This window comes from Phacochoerus africanus, chromosome 14 (genome assembly GCF_016906955.1).
Source record: "Phacochoerus africanus isolate WHEZ1 chromosome 14, ROS_Pafr_v1, whole genome shotgun sequence".
Classification (NCBI taxonomy): Eukaryota; Metazoa; Chordata; class Mammalia; order Artiodactyla; family Suidae; genus Phacochoerus; species Phacochoerus africanus.
The window spans coordinates 10,425,645-10,449,321 of record NC_062557.1 but is presented as its reverse complement, the minus strand read 5'-3'; the positions used below and the strand labels follow the sequence as shown (position 1 = coordinate 10,449,321).

The 23,677-nt window shown below is 40.6% G+C and overlaps 1 protein-coding gene across 1 annotated transcript in view; it reads left to right on the top strand.

Annotated features, from left to right (window-relative positions):
* The first annotated feature begins 9,160 nt into the window (after nucleotides 1–9,160).
* KCNJ16 (potassium inwardly rectifying channel subfamily J member 16) overlaps nucleotides 9,161–23,677 on the top strand; it is a 55,591-nt gene continuing 41,074 nt past the window's right edge. The window contains exon 1 of the mRNA XM_047758684.1: nucleotides 9,161–9,331. The gene's annotated coding sequence lies outside the window, so the exon portion shown is untranslated. The remainder of the gene's footprint in view (nucleotides 9,332–23,677) is intronic.

Genomic DNA, 23,677 nt, shown 5'->3' with positions numbered 1-23,677 from the left:
TTATCCTGCTTTCCTTCCTGAATTCCTCTCAAGGTGCATGGTTGGTGGGCCGCTGGAGTGAGTTATGACTTCACCCTTTTAGACCCGAGTGGTAGGAGTGATCTTCTGTCCTCCTTTGTCTGCAATACCTAAAAGAGAGAAGAGAGGCCATCCAACTCTTTATTTTGCATACTAGAAAATGAAGAGCCCAAGAAATAAAAGTGTTTTGACAAAGGTCACACTTCTGGTCAGTTGTCAGTTCAGAAGTAAAATCAGGTTTCCTGACATTTTCTCTAATGATGTTGTTCTGAAAATGACTGCTTGTACGTAGTTGACGCGTAGAAGAATATTCTTTTTATTAACAAGTGAAGAATCTTCAGGAAGATTCTTCTGTGTACTAGATAATGAACACTCAGAATTATTTTTGACTTTTTTCCTACTGCTTAGTTTTTCAGCTGCCACATAGTATAAAGGTATTTTATTCCATTTACATGTGCCTGATTCTTCTACTCACTGACTTCAACACTCATTACTATCTTATCCTTTCTAAATTATACCTCCTTTTTTCACCCTTCTGCCTTGACTGTGTTTTTGCCATTCAACTTGTACTGAAATGGGCTGGATTCACATTTCTGACCCCAGCCTTCAGTGGCTCCCCATTTCCTTTGAAATCAAGTACGGTGTCCTCATCTGATGATGAAGTTCGTCCAGGCTCTGATGTGAATCACTTTTTTCAGTCTTGCTTCATTATAGGTGCCCTCAAACCTCACCAGTATTGTTTCCCCGAGGGTTTCCCTCGCCAGCCTTTGTGCATGCGTTTCTTTAGGTTTAGAGTACACTCGTAACCTCCTCCATGTCTTGGAAGTTCATTGGTTCATTGTGACATCACCGCTTGCATGCAGCTCTTGCTCATCTCCACCAATGCATGGACCTGTCCTTACTACGCTTCCATAAATAATGCTTTGTTCTTCTTTGAAGTATTCACGTTACCTAAAATCCAGCAATTTTTTAAAAACTTGTACACTTATTGAATTGTCCTATTAGACTAATGACTTCCTGAGAGCAGGCATGGAACCATATCTTATTCAAGTTCATACTGCTGTGTTTAGTATATTCCTTGGAGTGTACAGGTGCTCAGTCAGTGTGTGTTAAATCAAATTCCAAATTTATATTATATATATATTTATTTATGATATATATTTATAGAATTATATTTATAAATTTATAGTATATATTTATGTAACTACATATATTTCTAATATTAATTTTTATATTTCTAAAATTTAAAAGATAAAGATCCTTCCTCCTTTCCTTCCATCATATCCTTTTTCCTCATCCTCCCTCTCTCCATCCTTCCCTGCCCTTCCATTTCTTCTAGAAAAATGCCAAAATCTTAACTCTGTGTCTGCTTTACTATATATAGATGTAAGAGTCAGTGAAAAGGTTCAAGTGGTTGGTGTAACTTAATGACGTTCATTTTTGCTATGTGAGTGATACGAAAGTCCTAGGGACTGGAGTTTATTTAAACAAATAAATATATCAAATAGGAAGAGAGAACTTTATGACAGGAATGAGACGTGTAATGTGAAACAGGAATGAAGTGTAGTCAGGGTCTGGAAGGACCTGGAAGAGAATGGGGGCGGTCTTCCCATTAGATCCACTGCAAGGTCCAGAACTCAGGCAGGGATGCCAGGGGCTGTGAGTACTTGAGGCAGGGTTGGCAGGGTTCTACAAAGTGGGAATTATTCTCAGTTGAGCAAACACATTCAACACCTACCAAATAAGCATACAGAAAAGTATACCAAGAAATACATTTACTTGATATATTTGATTTACATTGAGTTTTAAATCTGTCCAAAAAGAGACATAATCTAAACTTCAGATTCTGAGATTTTCACTCTGACTTAGTCAAATCTCCCTCTCTCACTAGCTTCTGATCTTATTAGGAATAGAGATGCAAACGCTGCTTGATAGGTGCTGTAATTCGCAATGATTTTGCTTTCCCTTGAGGGTTGATGACATTAGGTCTGGGGTTCCTTGTTGATACCTAATCAATATATTGGTTAGACTAAGGAAAGATTTTCCTCAGCTCATACTTAGGTGAAAACAAGTGGTTAAGATCTCCAGTTCTGGAGTTCCCGTCGTGGCGCAGTGGTTAACGAATCCGACTAGGAACCATGAGGTTGCGGGTTCGGTCCCTGCCCTTGCTCAGTGGGTTAACGATCCGGCGGTGCCATGAGCTGTGGTGTAGGTTGCAGACGCGGCTCGGATCCCGCGTTGCTGTGGCTCTGGCGTAGGCCGGTGGCTACAGCTCCGATTCAACCCCTAGCCTGGGAACCTCCATATGCTGCGGGAGCGGCCCAAAGAAATAGCAAAAAGACAAAAATAAATAAATAAATAAAAATTAAAAAAAAAAAAAAGCTATGCCTACAATCACTCTAAAAAAAAAAAAAAAAAGATCTCCAGTTCTGCAGCCAGATTGCCGGGTTCAGATCCTGGGGACTTCATGTGTTAGACGTGGGGCCTTGAGCAGACAACTTAAGATGTTTGTGCCTGCCTCAGTTTCCCCATTGGTTAAATGAGAAAAATAAATGACAGAACACCTGAAAAGTGTCTTAACAGATATCTGCTACTTATATCCACTGAGTAATTGTTTCTTGTGACTTTTATTTATATTCTAATGATTACGCCACAGTAAAAATATACAGTTGGAAGATTTCAGACAAAAGTTGACTTCAGTTTAGAGCAATGCTTTTAGTTACTTATATCAAATCTAACATGTTGCCATAGACATCTTAAATTATTTCAGTTGAAATGACACTATTTGACACAGCTAGATTTAATTCTCCTTTTGTACAAATCCACCAGCTTTAGTTCTCATCGTGACTCAGTGGTACCGAACCTGACTAGTATCCATGAGAACATGGGTTCAATCCCTGGCCTCACTCAGTGGGTTAAGGATCCAGCGTTGTCACAAGCTGCAGTGTCCAGTCACAGACGCAGCTCTGATCTGGCGTTGCTGTGGCTATGGTGTAGGCAGGCAGCTACAGGTGCGATTCGAAACCTAGCCTGGGAACCTCCATGTGGCCCTAAAAAGATGAAAGAGAGAAAGAGGGAGGGAGGGAAGGAGGAAGGAAGGGAGAAAGAAGATGCAGTATGTTATGAAAATGCTAACATAGATAGCTTCTTCAGGAAATACATTAAAATTGATTATCACCCCCCTCCGCCCACGCCGACTTCGTATCATACACACTCTGAACACAGAGCCCTTTAGTATATAAACAGAAAAGAAAGGAGGAAATGGAGGAAAGGAGGGAGGAGGAGCAAGGAAGGAATCAAGGAAGGCGGTCTGGCAAGAAAGACATTGTAAGAGTCAGAGTTGTAGTTCTCCTTACAATATGAGGCATTTGGCTTGTGGTTTGAGGGACTAGCTCTGTGAAGTTTATCTTTACAGCAGGAAAAATCCCTTTTGCATAAGCCCAGGCACCACACGGCAGTTATATTCCCTTTGGAGACTCCCGTGGTCTCAAGTTCTCCAGCCTCCGAGGACAAACATCCGATCAGTCAGGCTTCCCCTCGGCCCGCACAGGAGAACCGAAGACCACGTGACTCTTGTAGACAAAACAAGAAGATAGACAGACTCGCTGGAAATGTCTAGTTTTTGAAAAGTACCTGATGTGGAAAAAGATTAAAAGAGACATAGGAATGGAAAATTCCTTTGCTGGCTTCCTGTTCGCTTTCCGGCTAAGGTGGGATTAGTTACCAGCTGTCAAAAGAAATATTGCTTTTATTTCTTATTTGCAGGGGGATGGGGGGAGGAAGGAAAGCATTAGAGGAAAAAACTGTCTTGGAGAAGGAGGCGGAGAGGACCTTTTTTTGCAATCCATTCCTGTAGCTTGAGAGAGGACAGGAAGGGATGGCGGTGGGGGTGGGGGAGGATTTGCTGCCATATAAAAATTGAAGAATCAAGGACACGACCTCCCTGAAATACTTCCTAATGGAATAACCAATGTGGTCATGAAGTGAGTTAGGGGTTGGGGGCTCGAAGAAGTCAGGTAATTCTCTTACCTCTTCCCTAGGAGAAACAAAGAAAGAGTTCATAGAAGAAAGTCTTTAGACTATGGGCATCCTTTGAAATCCAATCAGCCGTGTTTGATGCCATTCCCATTCCCATAAGGCATGCTTCCTTGAGGAGGGTGATGACTTTTCAATATGTAAGCACTTGTTGTGGAGAAATAGGACGTACCTAGTGTTCAGGCACATCTTCCAGCGTGGCATCACGGAGGTGGCACGCTGGACAGTTTACAAAGTCTTATCAGGTTACAGCTGCAGTTAATGCCCACAATTTAGAGTAAATCCTAAATCAGTAAATGCAGGTGTGATTGAAGAGTACACGGAAGCCAGCACATGCTGCAAACGTTGTGCTCCTTCTGCTTCTCCTAGAGATGTCGGGAATTTCATGGCGAGGGCTTCATTCTTTGTCTTCAAGACAAGAGCTCCTTGACAGAGGTTAAAAAGTGAAATTCAAAAGAGTATATATAATAAATCTCAGTTTTTTCCCTTAAAACAATAGGGGGAAAGACTGGAAATAACTTTGCCAAAGGAAATTGAGGCTTGTGATTAATTTGTGTGGCCTCCTTTGTATTCTTATGTATATCATCTATGATAAACATACATAACTTGAATGTCGAGAGAGATTTTTAAAGGTATTCTCCCATTTTTTCCCCTCTGGGAAGGATAATGCAGCTCTTGACCCGTGAGCACCATTCATTCAGTGTATCAAGCTCTTTTGTATGGTATAGTCAATTTCATCATTTTTGTTTAAGTCTCTGGCTGAAATCCTGTGCATCAGCTTATAAAAATGCTGAACTGAATTGCTCCTCGAGGAAGCAAATTCCAGTTAACTTCTTTTCTTTGCCTTTGCCTCTTTTCCTATATAATCTGAAGGGCTTGGCACATGGTAAAACACAGAGTTCTTCGGGTGGAAATGAGATACAATGAAGGCAAATTTTGAAAGCAGGGATGATAGAGAAAGAACCCAGGCACAAGCTAGTAATGACGACTTTGGGTGGAGTATATGGGTAGCAAGGGGGTCTTGGACCTTAGGAGAGATGGAGATGCACAGGAATGATAGGGAAGCCCATTAAGACAGCAAACCGAAGTAAGGGGTCGAGGAGAGTAAAATCAATCAGTCAGTCAGTCAGTCATTCAGTAAGTGTCTGGTCTCCAAATATGGTATTCTAGCTTACTTAACAAAAGCTTCCATTCCTTGGTACCTCTTGTGTTACAGTTTTGTGCTAGACACTTCGTTGAATTCAGTGATGGATAAGGTTCTGTCCATCCTTACCCACGAGCATTTAAAACTTGGTGAAGGAAATGACACATGCAACAAAACCCCATGACATATAGATTGAAAGGGACAGAGCCTTTCAAAAGCTTTTTCTTTTTAAAAGTAATTTTTAAAATAAATTCTGAATTGATATTTATGATAGGCAAGGAAGGAACTAGTAAAAGGAACCTTGAAGGAAGGATAGAATGTTTTAGAGCAGTTTTAGGTTTTCAGTAGCATTGAGGGAAGGTATGAAGATTTCCCAAATACCCACTGCTCCCACGTATGCGTAATCTACCCATTACCAGCATCACCCACCAGAAAGGTACTTAAAAAAAAAAAAAAAAACCTAAGGATGAACCTACATTTACTAAGAATGAGTCACATAATCACCATAGGTTACTTTAGGGCTCACTCTTGCTGTTGCATATACCATGGATTTGGAGGAATGTATAATAGTATATATCTGTCATTGCAATATCATACAGAGTATTCCCACTTCTCTAGAAATGCTCTGTGCTCTGCTTATTCATATCTCCTTCCCTCTGCCCCCCACCACCCCTTGAGCTTTTTATTACCTCCCTAATTTTAGCTTTTTCGGAATGTCTTATAGTTGGAATCACACGTTATGTAGGCTTTTCAGATTGCCTTCTTTCACTTAGTAATATGCATTTCAGGTTTCTCCATGTATTTTCAAGACTTGATGGTTCATTTCCTTTTGGCACTGCATGGCATACCATTGTCTGGAGGTACCACTTTCTATTTACCTACCAAGGATGTCTTGGTTCATTCTAAGTTTTGGCAGTTATAGATAAAACTGCTGTAAATATCTGTGTGCAAGTATTTGTGTGGACAGAGGTTTTTAATTCTTTTGCAGAAAGAATGATTGATAGATAGTATGCAAACAGATAGGATTTTAAAGTATAGAAATTCAGCTGAGTTGGAATTAAGTAGGTGCTAATCATTAATCAGAAAAGAACATTGCCTTTGGAGAATAGTGAATTGCATGGTTTAGCTAGTTCAGGGATTTGCAAACATTTTTCTCTAGAGGGCCGGATACCAAATATTTTAGGTTTTGAGGACCAGATGGTCTCTGGGGAGCTTCTTAGGGTCACTGAACTCTGCTGTTACAGGGTGAAAGCAGCCATGGACAGTATGTAAATGAAGGAGTAGGGCTGCGTTCCCATAAAACCGTTTGTGGATCTTGAACTTTGAATTTCATGTGATTTCACATCACAAAGTATTCTTCCTCTTTTCATTTTCCCCCCACCATTTAAAAAGGTAAAAACTATTCTTAGCTCCTGGGTCTTAGAAAACCTGGAGTAAGGCCAAACAAAAATCATTTGTCTCTGACAGGCTAAACTTGGAATACCTCAGCTCTCTATACTAGACTATCATAATACACAGAATGTGTCTAGTCTATCTTCTTTTTAGACCATTATTAAAATCTAAAATATGGCACAAATGAACCTATCCACAAAACGGAAAGAGACTCACAGACGTAGAGAACAGACTTGTGGTTGCCAAAGGGGCGGCGGGAGAGAGAGAGGGATGGACTGGGGGTTTGGGGTCAGTAGATGCAAACTATTACACTTGGAATGGGTAAGCAATGAGGTCCTACTGCGTAGCACAGGGAACTATATCTAGTCTCTTGGGATGGACCACGATGGAGGATAATATGAGAACAAGAATGTGTGTATATATATGACTGGGTCACTTCGCTGTACAGGAGAAATTGGCACAACATTGTAAGTCAACTATATTTAATAAAATAAAGAAATAAAATCATCAGGCAGCAATAAAGTATAAATTCTTGAAGAAGAGAATTATTTATCAAAGTTTCTGTGTTCAAATAATAAACTCCTTCATCATCTTATAATCTGACAAATCTTAAAACAAAACATGGCCTTTCCATTTGCCTCAGTTTCCCTTTGGATTTCAGGGAGGGTAACAGTTCCCCCAAACTGGACATCAGTCGATTTAATATTCAGTCAAGGTGGATTTAGGAAGCATAGAATGCAGCAGAAAAGCCACTCCAGATAATCATTTTCATTTGGCTTTAGAAAGTGTTTTTCTACTTACATGTGAGTATGGGTGTGTCTGCTGTTCCGGGAATTTACTTCAAACAAAGGAATGAAGGCAGGCTGTGATGCCCTGACTCAGTGAGCGGTGGGAAGCCATCCAGTTTCTCATCTTGCCTCCTGTCCTGCTCTTCTCTGTCATTTTCTTACGCTGCACTTGGATGCCTCATCTTCTCAGATCAATCCAAACTCTTACACAAACAAAGCCACCTTTCCTGAGACAGTTCTTGTAGTGTAGTGACAGTTTGTTCTTTTTCAGGTCCTTTCAGATGGACCGCTAATAAAAGAAGCACAGCTTTCAAACAAGCTGGGTACAGAGCAAAGTAACTGTTCATACTCACTAAGCAATCGAGTCTGGTTTATTATGAGCAAACCACAATGAAAGTGGCCTCGATTTGGATAGAAATGTAAACATTTCTCCAGTCTTCAGATTTCTTCGCAGAAACCTTAACCTCTGGGTCCACTGCTTCGTGGACATTTGTGGGTGATGAAAAGATAGGTCAGGTCCCTTGGAGGGTTCAAACTCTTTTTCCTGTTACTGTGTAACAGGTTGCAAATCATATGATCCTATCACACTGTCAAAACCTGAATGCTGGCTAACAGGTTTGGAACACTAAGTATCAACCTGAGGAGGAGTTACCTTTGTTGCTACTGCTATCCCCACTTTACAGGGGAAGAAACTGCCACGGGGAGAGAGTGAGCAGCTCCCAGTGTCACCACGCTAGGAAATGGCAGAACCAGCTTTGAAATCCGATCTTGCTTCCTCACGTGTTCATGCTATTAAACATGGAAACAAAAACCAAACAAGCTCCAAACAGGAACTGTGGTCAGAACTTAGACCTAGCTCCTTAAATTTGGAGGGTTGACCAAACTAGATAGGACCTCCTCGATGCCCTGGCTGCTAAGCCTCTTTGGCGTAAAGAAAAATGCTAATTCCCTGCTAGCACAGTACTGCTTTGGAGATCTCCTGGACACAGCTCCCCCAGGTTCTGAAGAGCCCAGATTGTTATTTCCTTAGTCTCTTGGGGCTATCTTTCACATCTTGGGACATTTCTCTTGACTCCACCATCTCTTCACTTACTCAGTTTTTCTGACTTCGGGTCAGCCAGCTTGGCCACATGACCACCTCAACGTTGCATTTAATCCCTGAGGACTGATGGCCAGGGCAGAGGAGCTATCAGATTGTACATTCTGGATCTGGACAGCCGCCTGTGTTTTCTTTGTCATCTCCGTCCTAAACTCTGATTCTTAAGGTTTGGGGGAGGGGGAAACTTTAGCCCCCCACCTCAGCCTTCTGCTCATCAAGGCTTACTCAACTGTGGCTGCCAGTTCTTCAGAGCTGTGTTGCACGGGGTAAATAATCATTAAAGGCATATTGAATAAAGGAATGAATGGTTGCTTGGCTATTTCTGGTTGTCTTGTCTCTGTTTTTATTGGCATCCAATCTCAACTCTTACCTGCTAAGATGTAGACAAAAGAACCCAGGTGAAAAGAGCTTCTTTGCATGGCTCTAAGTCTGAAAATTGGCAGGAGTGTTTTCATAGGTTAGCTCCCCACAACCCTGTTTGTAAATATTTGAGTCATTTACTGTCATTGTTGATCTTATTTCTGGCCCAGGAAATCTTCCTCCTTTGCCTCCCAGACCAAGTGAAAAGTCAGGTATGCTTGAATGCCCTTCCCACTGTACCTGCTCCAGAGGTTCGGGGGCGGGGCCCTAAACCCAGCCTCAGCTGACCGGCTATCGCCTGCTTTATAAGATGCCAAGGGCTACCTATGTAGATTCCCAGGGTGGAACTGTAGGAACAAACCAGTGTCAATGGTTAACCCAGGTTCTTGTTATCTGGAGCTTTTCTTTCCTGTATTATTAACTAAAGAACATTTTTACCATTGCTCAGCTGTGAGTACCCAGCTCCCACATCCTCTCTGGGGAGAGTGAATACAGGTAAGCATGGCTCTTTTTTTCTGTTATTATCAAAGTCATTCAGCCTATGTTTCATTCATGCTGGCCTCTTTGATTAAATGCAATGCTGTGTATCCAGCAATGAAAATATCAGCGCTGAACGAAATGCAGTTAGGTTCATTTCATTTCCTATACAAATGCTTTAAGTAGGTGTCTGTGTCATATTCCTTGAGTTCTTTTGAAGCTTTGGTCAAAAGTAGTCTCAAATTGGTCTCTGCAGAGTTTACTAGAGATCCTGTATGCCACTGTATATGTAGATATTTAAAAGTGACTTCCTCATAACCCATATTCAATACCTGATGGAGTGTCCCATAGTTTCTATCAAAAGCAAGTTACTACATCTGCATACATGTGTACATTTATGAATATATGTATATATTTATGAATATATGGCTTCAAACGTTGAAAAGTGGGTTTACACATCCTCTGAAAAAACTTCAAGAAAAATACATTAATTTTTTTTAAGAATTATATGTAGTGACATGAGAAGAAATGAAATATCCTTTTTCTAGACTTTTTTTTTGTGTCTTTTTTTGTTGTTGTTGTTATTGTTGTTGTTGTTGTTGCTATTTCTTGGGCCGCTCCCGCGGCATATGGAGGTTCCCAGGCTAGGGGTCCAATCGGAGCTGTAGCCACCGGCCTACGCCAGAGCCACAGCAACGCGGGATCTGAGCCGCGTCTGCAACCTACACCACAGCTCACGGCAACGCCGGATCGTTAACCCACTGAGCAAGGGCAGGGACCGAACCCGCAACCTCATGGTTCCTAGTCGGATTCGTTAACCACTGCGCCACGACGGGAACTCCTGGACTTATTTTTTAACATATATCAGAAGTAGAGAATTTTCTCCTATTGTGTTCACCTTAATTTCTCAAGAAAAAATTTGTTTTGTCCATTAAAACCACAGAACTGTTGTCTTTGAGTGTTTATTCAGTAAACTATAGACTTATCTACCCTTGCTCTCTGGACGCCATGAATTCTTTAACATATAAAATTTGAATTGTCTCCCTTGTGGTTGGATGTAGGTGATAAATAAGAACTTTCTTATAAAATCCATGGATTTGGGTCATTTGCATGATACTTTTATGTAGTCATATGAACTAAAAGGCCTTTGGGGAAATAGGACTGGAGTATTTCTTTTGAACATTATCCTTACAGCTACAAGGGACAGATCCTTCGGAGGAAATATATATATATATTAATGTACTTTTGCCACTTTACTTTGGAAAATATAGACCAACCACTCCCTAAGTCAGATTTTAACCAATAAAGTGACTTGCAGCGCCTAAACCACAGCTGTTTTGTAGAATACCATTTAGAGTTCCTGAAATTAAGCCAAAAATAAGTTTACAAGTGAACAGGGTCTAGAGTTCAATCTAAATCAGCAAAGGGAGAGAGAGAGAGTGAAACAGAGACAGAGAAAAGCAGTGAAAGAGCCAGAGTAACTGATCGATGTAATTCCTGCGTAAGTTTATTTTTAGAACATGAGAATTATGATAAATCCAAGACAGTACCATGCAAAACAAGACCATGACAACATTTGAGACTGGAAGAAAAGACTGAAGTGGGAGAGGCATTCAATATGCTATTTTAATGCATTTTCCTAAATAAGTATATTTTTATTTGCAAAAGAACGAGAGTTTTCAAGGACCTTGAAAAAATGTTTTTCTTTGTTTTTTTTGTTTTTTTTTTTTCATTATATATGTGAGTGGTGAGTCCATGTCAAGACTTGGATATAAATTAGTGGAAAGTTAGAAATTAGCAAAAAGGATAGTTTATGGGAAACCAATAGATATACGAAAAGTATTTAGAGTAAATATTTATAATCAAAACAACCCAAGGGTTTAGTCTAATCTCTTTTTTGAATTTGTAAAATCCATCACTTAACAAATGGTTTAGCTTTTGTCCCCTACAGATTTAACCTTGAGCATTTTATGTTACTTCCTTGTTCTAGGGAAAGTGACCTCAAATCTATCTTCAGGAATAGAGGATGGAAAAGGTCATTGTTTCGGACGTCACATAGTCTATACATGCGTGACGGTAGAGCGGGGAAAAAGGCATTCAAGTGCTTACTTTGTTCTGGATGATTAAATACTAAATTTGCTAGAGCTTCACTTGGACTTTGAAAGGAGCTATTATATTCACTTTATAGATGAAGATCAGGTTTTCCACTTTCTGGCTGTGTCATATTGAGGAAGTCATGTAGCTTCTTCACGTCTAAGATTCACACTTAGTCTTGTCTGAATTACAAAATGAATGCATTTCTCATCCTACCTTTTCCACACAACATCCTACCTTTTCTAATATGATAATGATGGGCGTTGTTAGGCTTGATTCAAATGGCCAATAGGAAATGCCCCCAAAAGATTGCACTCAAGTGATCACTGTGCACGGATGCGGCTGAGAATACCCTCACCAATATCCTCACTCTTGAACCCACTGCTGATGTTTTGTCCATGAATATAGGTTTCAGCATTGTAGCCCTATCACTCTGCATAGCTGACACCTTAACCCTCAAGAATCTACTCTGATTCTTTTTATGAAATGATGTCTGACACAGCTCTTCTTTTCTAGGCATATACAACTACATCACATTGATAAAAGCAGTTCCTCCAGAATACAGGAAATTTCACTATTTGTTTTTTCTGCTAATACCATTTTTTTAATATTGGAAAGGAAATAAATTAATTTTCTTAAGAAGGCAATGACCTACATTTTGCATATTAAAAAATAAACTCTAGGATTCTGATTTTTTTCCCTCTTTTTTTTTTTGGCCACCATAGTCTTAATTCCTTGACCCCCACTGACATGGAGAGAATGGGTCATCTAGTCATTTCCCTGATTTGATTGTTACTGCACTTAGCAAAAAACATTTGTCTCTAATTTATTCATTGATTGAGCCACTCAACAAATATTTTAAAAGTCCTAAAGACTGATGGTTACATGGGAGACTGTTTATTCCAATGAAACCCTTTTCTTTAGGAACTTAAGACTAGTGAAGGAGGAAAAACATAATTAGTCATGGAGTGATATAATATTTCATGTATTTAATAAATACATATTGATTGACTGCTCTGTGCCAGGCAATGGTTAGACATTAAAGATACATTGATGAAAATAAAAAGACAAAAATCCCTGACTTCATGAATCTCATGTTTTAATAGATGCTGGGGAGACAATCAATAAGGAAAATAAATTGGACATCAATGGTGATAAGTCCTATGGAAGGAAACATACCAGGTGGGGAATGGAGGAGTAAGAGTGTTGTATTGGTTGTTTTAGAACAACAATTTGTTATTTCACTGTTTGTGGTGTTCAGGAATCCAGGCTTCTCTGAATCAGGGTCAGGGTCTCTCATGCTGCAGAGTCCAATGGGACTGCAGTCCTCTCAAGCCTCACCCAGGGGAGGATTCTCTCCCAAGCTCAGTCACATGGTCCTTGGCAGGATTTTGTTGCTCTGGGGCAGTTGGATTGGGGGGGCGGGGGCTCAGTCTCTCCTAGTTGTTGGCTAAAGTTCTTCTTGGGTTCCTTGCCACTTGGGCCTCTCCATAACATAGCGCCCAACATGGCAGCTGGTTTCCATTAGCTCAAGCAAGCAAGGAAGGAGGACAGAATATGGCCAAATTCTATTGATTAGAAATGAGTCACTTATGCCAGCTGATACCAGGGGAGGGGTTTACACCAAAGGATGAACACCAGGAGGCGGGGATCATTGGGGGCCATCTCCAAAGCTGCCAGTCAAGATTTACAGGATTATAATAGGATTTAAATAGGATTGTCAGGGAGTTCTCTGATGGCCTAGCGGGTTGAGGCTCCTGCGTTCTCAGCGCTGTGGCTCTGGTTGCTGCTGTGCGGCGTAGGTTCAATCCCTGGCCCAGGAATTCCCACATACTGCCTGTGTGGCAAAAAAAAAAGAAAAAAAATACAAAAAAAAACCCCAAGAGAGAACCTGAAATAAACGTTGCAACTCTCATTTAAAATAAATAAGTAAATAAATAAATAGGATTGTCAAAGGGAGCTTCACTACATAAATGGTCAAAGACTTGGTTGGAGGTGATGAGGAAGTGAGCAAGGTAGATACCTTGAAGCAGAGCAGTCCAGGTAAACGGAATAGCCTATGCAAAGCTCTGATGTGCTGGGCATGTTGGAGAAACAAGGAGAACAGTGTGGCTAAAGCACAGTTATAAAGGGAAGAGTAATGACAGATGAAGTCAGGTATATGCCAGGGTGTTTTTCTTTCCAATATGGAGAGGATTCTGCAAGCTAGATGTGTCTGAGATGGTATAAAGGACCAGGGGAGGTATATATTTGAAGAAATTGACAGGGAGGAAGAATAATATGGATGGCAGGCAGGTAGTGATGAACCACAAGATACAGAGGTGGGATTGAGGGGGACATTGTGCTTCCAGCTTGACCAATGAAAAAATTAAAAGCTATCTTAACACAGAGGCTGATGTCCTGCTCACCAAATGTGACTTGTAAGGAACACACCAATCTCATCAACACAGAAACTCACCCCAGCTCTTGCCAACAGACAGGGGATAACAAAGCAAATGTAGATATCTTGGGCAGTAAACAGTATTAGAAGGCTTTCTCCAAATGCCGCTCTCCCAGTTAGGGCGCACTCTTCTAATTTTAGCAAGTAGTGGCCAACAAGTCACCCATAAGTCTTAGAATCTTCAAATGATCCCTTTGTTAGAAACCATGGAAGTAAGACCTCTAAACAACCAGTGCTTCTGAGATGCATATTGTCCTCATCTGTTGGGGCTGCTGTGCTAAAAATACTATAGACTGAGTGATTTAAAGACAGACATTTATTTCTCACAGTTCCCAAGAATGGAAATCCAAGATCAAAGTGCCAGAAAAGTGGGTATCTGGTGAGACCCACTTTCTGGTTCATAGAGGGCTATCTTTGCACTGTGTCCTCATATGGCAGAAGCAACAAAGCTCTCTGAGGTCTCTATTATAAGGGTACTAATTCCATGCATGAGGGCCCCACCCTCACGACCTAATCACCTTTCAAAGGTACCACGTCCTAAATCTATCACACTGGGGGGTTAGGATTTCAACACATGAACTTTGGGAGGACACAAACATTCAGTGCATAGCATCAATTCGTGTTGAAATAAACTCGGTTAGGTTGTTTTTCATTAAATCTTCTAGGCCCAAGAGCTCAACTTTAGGGGGAAAAAATGGCCTGTCTGTACTCTGCAATGCCTTGCACTGAAGTGTTCTTCTGTAGAAACAGCTGCATCCTGCTTTCTTAGCTGGCCAGCCTCAGGAGACTTGGAAGATAATGCTTTTTATCATCATTTTTAGGCCATGTATACCCTGGACTTTGTAGTTATTTAAACATGAGGGGTTGATGACTTTATTTTTTCTTCAGTGAAAAAATAAAAACAGGGTCCATTTTTTCCCTCCTGTCACTCCAGGGCTTACTACTCTGAAATCAAGGATTCAGATGCAAAATGTATATAGAATTTTCAAGAGGGTTTTACTTTTAAAACTTTATCTGGTTACATTGGCTCCACATTTACTCTGTTTCAAAAATAGACCTGAAACTGTCCACAGATGCAAAGGAAAACTGAAAAACGTCAATCATCTGAGTAAGAAACAGCCCCCAAATAGATTTACTCAACAATTCCACATAAAGGTTTTTACCTTAACAATGTACAGAAATATCACCTCAAGTCCTGATTTTATTTTGCTTATTTGAATATAAAGACTTCAAATTGTTACATGGCTTTAGATTATATTCCTTAAGATTTATTTTTTTAACTCAAAACCAAACATTCAATTATTTTTTTAAAGAAAAGAAAGTGAGTTCCAGCACACATGACCAAAAACGTATTTCATCATGGGGAATTTTCATTTCATTATATTACATTTTAAATTAGGAGTTCCCGTCGTGGCGCAGTGGTTAACGAATCCGACTAGGAACCAAGAGGTTGCGGGTTCGGTCCCTGCCCTTGCTCAGTGGGTTAACGATCCGGCGTTGCCGTGAGCTGTGGTGTAGGTTGCAGACGCGGCTCGGATCCCGCGTTGCTGTGGCTCTGGTGTAGGCCGGTGGCTACAGCTCCGATTGGACCCCTAGCCTGGGAACCTCCATATGCCGCGGGAGCGGCCCAAGAAATAGCAACAACAACAACAACAAAAAAGACAAAAAGACAAAAATAAATAAATAAATAAATAAATAAATAAATTAGAACCATGTTCCCATGCAATCAATAATCATGCATTGGGTCTGGATACCAAGATGACAAAGACCTGGTCTCTGCCCTCAGTCTGGCAGAAAAAGGCAGATCTGTAAATAATTAAAAGCGATCCAATGGCCTAGTACCATTGATAACATAAAATATGATTAGCACATCAACCAATTGAACTTTTTTTCAGGAAAGCAATAGGGTGACAGCCAAATTTGTGGCATGTTGCCATTGTCCTGGGTATGCTTTTAGCATTAAGAACTTTTAGGCACTAAAGTATCATTTTTACTATGAATTCTTTTACAAGATTATTTTTGTTGCCAGAATCTCACTCATTGTTCTCTTACTTTTCCTGTTTTCTTTCGCTTATAGTTGGGTAACTAGTCAGAGTTATCCAGAGAAATAGAACCAAATAGGATAGATAGATAGATAGATAGATAGATAGATAGATAGATAGATAGAAAGAAAGAAAGAAAGAAATAGATAGATAGAAAGAAAGAATGAATGAAGGAGGAGGGGAAGGAAGAAAAAGAGACTTAATATAAGGAATGTGTCTTATGATTATGAGAGCTGGCAAGGCTGAAATCTGTAGGGTGGACTGGCAACCTTAAGTCCAAAATTTGTGAGGCAGGACTGCAAGCAGAAAACTCAGAGTATGTTGCAGCTTTGGACCAGAATTACTGCTTCTTGTTTCTTCTTTTGGAAACCTCAGTCTTTGCTCCTAATGCCTTCTACTGATTGGATGAGGCCCACCCCCCATCCACACTGTCATCTGCTTTACTCACAGTCTACAGATTGCAAATGTTCATCACATCTAGTTAATACCTTCACAGTAACATCAGAATGATTTTTGAGCAAACAACTGGGCGTCATAGCCTGGCCAAACTGATACAAAAGAAATCATTCATCCCAGGAACTCGTGGTACCTTCATTATGATTGTATTTAACCATACAATTATTACACGTTCTAAGTTTGAAGCTTCAGTTTCTATAAAACATTTTAGCTATATTTTACTTATTACATATATTTTAAATTCTGTAAGAAGAATATGTCTAAAAAATACCATAATTTTGCACGGAAGCATCCAGTCATTTAATACAGCACTTGCAGTGCTATAATTTTTTAATAGGCAGTCTGGACAAAGAGAAAATGATTTCTTTTCATTGAGACAAAGAACAAATTATTTTAAAACACATCACGGTCAAGCCTGCAGATGGCCTCAACTGTTGTTCTATGAACTGCACTTTCCATACCATCTATTTTGGCTCTTAGATGTTCTCTCCTAGGTTTTTGTGTGGTTTACTTTTCATATGTCTGAGTCCTACATCCAGATGACTGTGCCCACAATAGTAGCTGCGTGCTGGGAGCTATGAGAAGTCACAAGATAAACATGATGTATCTTTTCAAAGCATTAATTAATTCAGCAATTTGTATGGAGCATGGGCGGATTAAATAATTTAACTGAAAAGCAGGTTAAATATTTATCTTTGTAATGCAGCATATAGTTTATTCATAAGACTGGAATATTTTGAGCTTAGGCCTGGTCCTTTGTGTTATAGTCTCAGATCACCTAGGATTTGGGTAAAGCTAAGAAGAATATATTCATTTCTCTTCTGTTTTTTCATGGAAAATTTTGAGAAGCATTATTCAAAGATGATTTTTGTTGAGGTCAAATACTTGAGTTAGGTTAGAACTCGATTAGGGAATGGACCCTGCCCGCCTCTATCCCCCACCCAAATACCGGCTTACCCCCAAACTCAGCCAGTCTTCTCACAACTATGCACTTATCTCATGTGAAACTGTTCCAAACCATAGTAAGTCAGAACATTCTGTCTCTGCTTTGGGAAAATAATCCGAAGTAACCTCACAAAACAAGGCACCTGGCATAATGGCTGGACCACAAAAATTGCTCAGCGGGTCTCTGACTCAAGGCTCTCCTGTGCATTGGGTGGGTCTGCTGGATAAGAACTGAGTAATGTTAACCACCTTGCACTTACCTGAAAGACACACTCAGCCAATTTGATGAACTCGGAGGTTATTAACTGACCTTTTAGCGTTCTCATCATGTACTGTTGAGTTCTATTTATAGACAGCACAGTCAAATCCTTCCCCAGACTTGCAACTAAAATTTGAGAAGGTGCCAGGCTATTAGAGGCTATGAGCCATGTGCCAGGATTGTCACATCCAGAAACCTGCTCCTTTTGTTTAGGCCAGAATTGAGTCAACTTGTGGGTGGTTAGAGAACACTCAAGGAGAAAGTGGTGTGGCTAATTTGAGAGAATTATCTAAGACTTAGGAGTTACACATATTTAAATTTAGGCTTTGTGGGAATAGAAGGCGGTTTCATTTCCTTATGACTAAATTTTTATTTAATGGTACTAGATAACAATATTGAGTCGAAGATAAGATTACACCACTTACAGGAGGAGTTTTAAAGCTAAAGAAACATTCAGAGAAACAAAGCTGAAGGAAGCACAATCATAAACGAGCAGACCCAAACAAAACCAAACTGAAGCAAAAATACTCTGTACTTTATACTCACAACGGGAATCAAGATGGTATTTCCACGCCTTAAATTGCTGTAGGCAGAATATTTCTTATGTGCTTGTCCTAAACACTTGTGCCAACATATTCCTGTTCCTTGCTGGCATAAAGAAGGGCCACTGTTTCTCCAGTTGTGCATGGAATTTTGTGTGAGAAAAAAGTGACTATTAATTATGCACAGAGTAATACCATGATAAACCACATTGTGGACCTGATTATTTTAGGCGTCAAAATAATAGCATTCAGTGACCACATTGCCACTCCGTAGACACAGTGTTGTCGTCTTTTACATTTTGGTTTCACACATTGAACAAACAGCACCTCTGTTCTTTTTTTTTTTTTTTTTTTTGTCTTTTGTCTGTTGTTGTTGTTGTTGCTATTTCTTGGGCCGCTCCCGCGGCATATGGAGGTTCTCAGGCTAGGGGTCGAATCGGAGCTGTAGCCACCGGCCTACACCAGAGCCACAGCAACGCGGGATCCGAGCCGCGTCTGCAACCTACACCACAGCTCACGGCAACGCTGGATCGTTAACCCACTGAGCAAGGGCAGGGACCGAACCCGCAACCTCATGGTTCCTAGTCGGATTCGTTAACCACTGCGCCACGACGGGAACTCCAGCACCTCTGTTCTTAAGAGTAGGTATACAATACTCCTTCCATTGTGCCCTAGGGTATATACAGATAAATCGGTCAGCTCCTTGTGGGCGGGAAAGACAAAGCCTCTAGCAAAGGAGGACACAGGCAGAAAAACCAACTTTGTTGCACAATTGAGAGAAGCTTGACATTGGAAGTAACACGTGCATAAGCTTGAAGTAGAAAGTTATGTCCGCCTGATCTACAAAGAGGCTGACATCTTTGGGAAAATATGACAGGTTCATTGTGCCTGGAGTATAGGGTTCTTGGTGTGAGGATGGAGGCAGGGTGGGGATACATGGGATAAAGTGACTATGACCTAGGTAGTAGCTGACATGGGAGGGGTGTTTATAGGGTTTACCAAATCACTTGCAACTCTAGTTCTAGGACTGAACGAGTTCCCCATTACCTGTGACTGATTCTGGGAAAGGAGGAGGATCTAATAGAAAACGTAGAGAACAGAGAAGAGATAGAAGTGGCTAATTCATGATGTTTTTCTGCCTTACAGAGGACTCTGATTCCCATGCCAGTGGTCTTTTCCAAGAAATAGAACTCTTTCTAAGACAAATTACTTAATGATTGCCTATCAGGGCTCTGTTTTCTTCTGAAGTTGTCCATTCTCCCAATATCCTAAACTGTATGAATAACACCCTGCTGTCACTCTGTTCCTGGTCAGCGTATTTTTTCACGCCTGAATGGAGTGGCTGGGGTGGTATTAGAATCCACCTGTAAGGATTCAGTTCTTCTGTATACCAGTGGGTAATTAGAGACACTGGGAGAGGCATCAGGCTGTGGAAAAAACATGAGGCTCCAAGTCAGAAGTCTTCAGTCTTAATATCATTACGCATTTATTTTTATTTGACCATAAGTGGGTCTTCTTTGTCAATTTCCTCCTCTTCAAAATAAAAAGTATTCCCATTATCCATGTATTCATTCCTTCACACTTAATGTATGTGTGTGTGTGTGTGTATATAGTATAAATATATGTATGTATATACACATATACATATATTCATTCTTCTAGTGGTTCTGCTTTCCTAATCAAACTCTGAAAACCAAGCCTCTTAGGTATCATAAGATTTAGATTTATCCTGAGAGTTTACCTTATATACTGGGTCACGCATCTGGTGCTGGAGCCTGAAGCCACAAGGCCAGGTGGATGTGAAATTAAGGGGGGAAAGTGAGCACCAGCAAAGATCGGCTGGAAGTCACCAGGATGAAATGGAACCCATGTCCATCTCTCACAGCCTTTGCGCCTCCAGCAAGATCATGAGGTGACCAGCATGGGAAGCTGCTGCCCTCCCTCGTGTAACCCAGGAACCATAGACGCTGAAGGAGGAGACCCAGCAGGAACCACAGGTTCACCTGATGCTCTGTGCCAAAAACATGATTAGTGACAACCTGTGAAATTCGCCGCAGTGCCTCGTGCCCTGTGCAGACCTTCTGGTGTAAAGAGCATGTGGCTCCCGGTGTACTTCTGCCTTACAAATGTCACGTGCAGTGTTTCCCATGGCCCAGGCCACCTGGAACTATGAAGGACGTGTAATTCTGGAACATGGAGTCCCACTTTACCTAAATCGATCCCATCCAAATCTACCACCTCGGACCCCTGTCATTCAGAATATAAAGAAATAAATGATTGAACATTGTTCCTATCTCCAGACAGCTAACTCTACGGTGGGAGAGAGTCTCTAATCACCCTGATATGCGGTATAATTGAACTATTTGTATAATAGAGCACAGGCACCAAGTAAGAATAATACACATGAGCAAGCCTTGGAAGTGTTAACCTTTTAATGGTTTTTCAGAGTCGCATCTTGGCAGTTTGACATTATATTATCTCTATTTTAAAAACATGAACTGGAAAATAAATTTGTACCAAAGATTTTAATGAATGTGTCTTCCGTGAGATCCTTCTGGCTTTATCTTATTTCACGTGGGAAGCTGGTGGTGCTGAATGGATAGCGACCAAATCTCTACATGAACCCAGATCTTTTCGTTCATGTAATTATTCCTGCTTATTGAAGAGACCAACCTTTTTTTTTTCACAGAGATGATGTTGGTCTTGCTTAAGTAGAACTCACCCCTCTTTTAAACTGAGGAGAAATAAAACATACATTAGGAAATTCCTTGACCAGCCACAGACTTCCTTGATCATCAATCATAGAGAGAAAAGCACCGGAGACAGGAAATAGCCTCAAAATGTGATGCCAAAACTCTCCTCTGAAAACGACACGTTTATCATCACCATCATAGCTACATGTTCTCTACTATTTCTTTACTAACGTATGTTTGACTAACTCTTTCTTCCACCTCTGTTTCTCTTCCTTTGATGCTGTCTAGTGGAGTAGATTTGGTACATTTCAAAGAGTTCCTGTTTTCTCTGTATCACAAAGGTAGTCACAATGGATGGATGGGCTCCTTCATTCTTTGACAAGTTCATATCCACATACCAAAAGCTCTGTTACCAAAGTCAGAAAAAGAAGGTATTTCTGCCAAATGTTCCATGAACGATATGAGGCTATATGGAGAAACTTACGAGATGTTTAACCTACCAGTAACAGAGGAACATGTGACATTTCGCAGCAGAAATAATATTTTCAATTTACTCATTGATTTTTATTTAACAAATACAGGGTGCTAACTGTATACTGTGCATTATTTAAGTGTTTTACAAGTATTAATCCTTCTACCCCCCACAAGGATCTTCATTTTCACAGATAAGAAAAAAGGGGCACAGGGAGTTCCCGTTGTGGCTTAGCAGTAATGAACCTGATTGGTAGTATCCATGAGGATATGGATTTGATCCCTGGCCTCGCTCAGTGGGTCCGGGACCCAACATTGCCATGAGCTGTGGTGTAGGTCACAGACACGGCTCGGATGCCAAGTGGTTGTGGCTGTGGCTGTGGCGAAGGCTGGCAGCTGCATGTCTGATTTGCCTGAGAACTTGCATTTGCCGTAGGTGTGGTCCTATAAAGCAAATTTTTTTTTTTTTAATTTTAAAAAGAGGAGTTCCCGTCGTGGCGCAGTGGTTAATGAATCCGACTAGGAGCCATGAGGTTGCGGGTTTGATCCCTGGCCTTGCTCAGTGGGTTAAGGATCCGGCGTTGCCGTGAGCCATGGTGTAGGTTACAGACATGGCTCAGATCTGGCATTGCTGTGGCTCTGGTGTAGGCAGGTGGCTACGGCTCCGATTGGACCCCTAGCCTGGGAATCTCCATATGCCACAGAAGCGGCCCTAGAAAAGGCAAAAAAAGACAAAAAAATAAATAAATAAAAGACAAAAAAAAAAGAAAGAAAACATGGGCACAGAGACACCATGAAACATTCCCAAGGTCACACAGCTAGTAAAATGGCATAGCTGATTTTGGAGTGGGCAGCCTTTCTATATGTGTTTTAAGCACATTGTTTGCCTTCTTAACTGCTAATCTGTGCCCTCTAAAGAACCTCAGTTCCCCATAAATTCATGTCCATGTGATTATTAGGAAAGTTAAATTATAGATACATCTAACATTTAAGAAACCTTTGTACACAACTCACGGTGGAAGCCTGAGAGATGTTCAGGTACTGAAATGATAAAATAGAATCAAACCCTACCCCTTGAATCCTGCTCTCTGCTCTCTGATTATTAGTTTCTTTGAAGTATTCTATTTTGCATGCCAAGCATTAAATTGTTCTTTCTCCATCAAAGGCATTTAAAGAATAAAAAACGAGCAAATCAGAAATACAAAAGGAGATACCTGTATTCTAACAGGCTGCACCAGCACAGGATTTGTCATTTTCCTCCAAAGTTAATAAACACACAGAGTTTTACCACCGTAAATCAATAAGGATTTCACTTCATTGAGCAAGCAGGATGTTCAGTCTAAAGAAAGTGATGATTCATTGCTGGGGGAAAATACCATCATTCTTCATGGTCCTAATGACATATGGAGGTCTCTTGGCTTTCATACCAAATACTGAACTAATGCCAAACAAGCCAGGTGTTTGAGGGGAAAATACACATAAAAGTAGAGCCTTGAAAGATGTCTTAGCTTAAGAGCATAAAGTCTCTCTCTAATTAATCCAATAAAAAAATAAGCCCTTTCTTTTTGCCAGTATTTACTTCATCAGTTAGAAGTTACTGCTGTTGAGATGCTAATACCTTCGATGAGAGTCTTCGTGGAGAAAATAGGAGCAGTCTTCGTTTTCACTCAGGCATTAAAATTAACTAAGTGGAGTTCCCGTCGTGGCGCAGTGGTTAATGAATCTGACTAGGAACCATGAGGTTGCGGGTTCCATCCCTGCCCTTGCTCAGTGGGTTATTGATCCAGCGTTGCCATGAGCTGTGGTGTAGGTTGCAGATGTGGCTTGGATCCAGTGTTGCTGTGGCTCTGGCGTAGGCTGGCAGCTACAGCTCTGATTCGACCCCTAGCCTGGGAACCTCCATATGCCACGGGAGTGGCCCAATAAATAGCAAAAAGACAAAAAATAAATAAATTAATTAATTAATTAAGTGATCAGAAGTGTCCCCTATGTTAACCATTCATGCCATAGCAAATCTTGTGTTTCATTGGTTTAGCCATTTATTACAAATGAAGTCAAACTCAGACAGACAAAGCCAGTGATTAGCATAATAAAATTGTATTGTTAATCGTAAAATATTTTTAGCATTCTCTAAAAGAAAGCAGACTGTACTTCCAGAGTAAGCAGTTAACATTATGTTTTTACTATTCAAAAATAATTACACCCCAAAAAAATAATAATAATAATTCCATGTGCTGCACGTGCAACCCTAAATAATAATAATCATCATTATTATTATTTTGCTTTTTAGGGCTGTGTGTGTAGTATATGGAAGTTCCCAGGCTAGGAGTCAAATTGGAACTGCAGCTGCTAGCCTGCACCACAGGCACGCAACTCAAGATCCAAGCCATGTCTGCGACCTACACTACAGCTCACTGGCAAC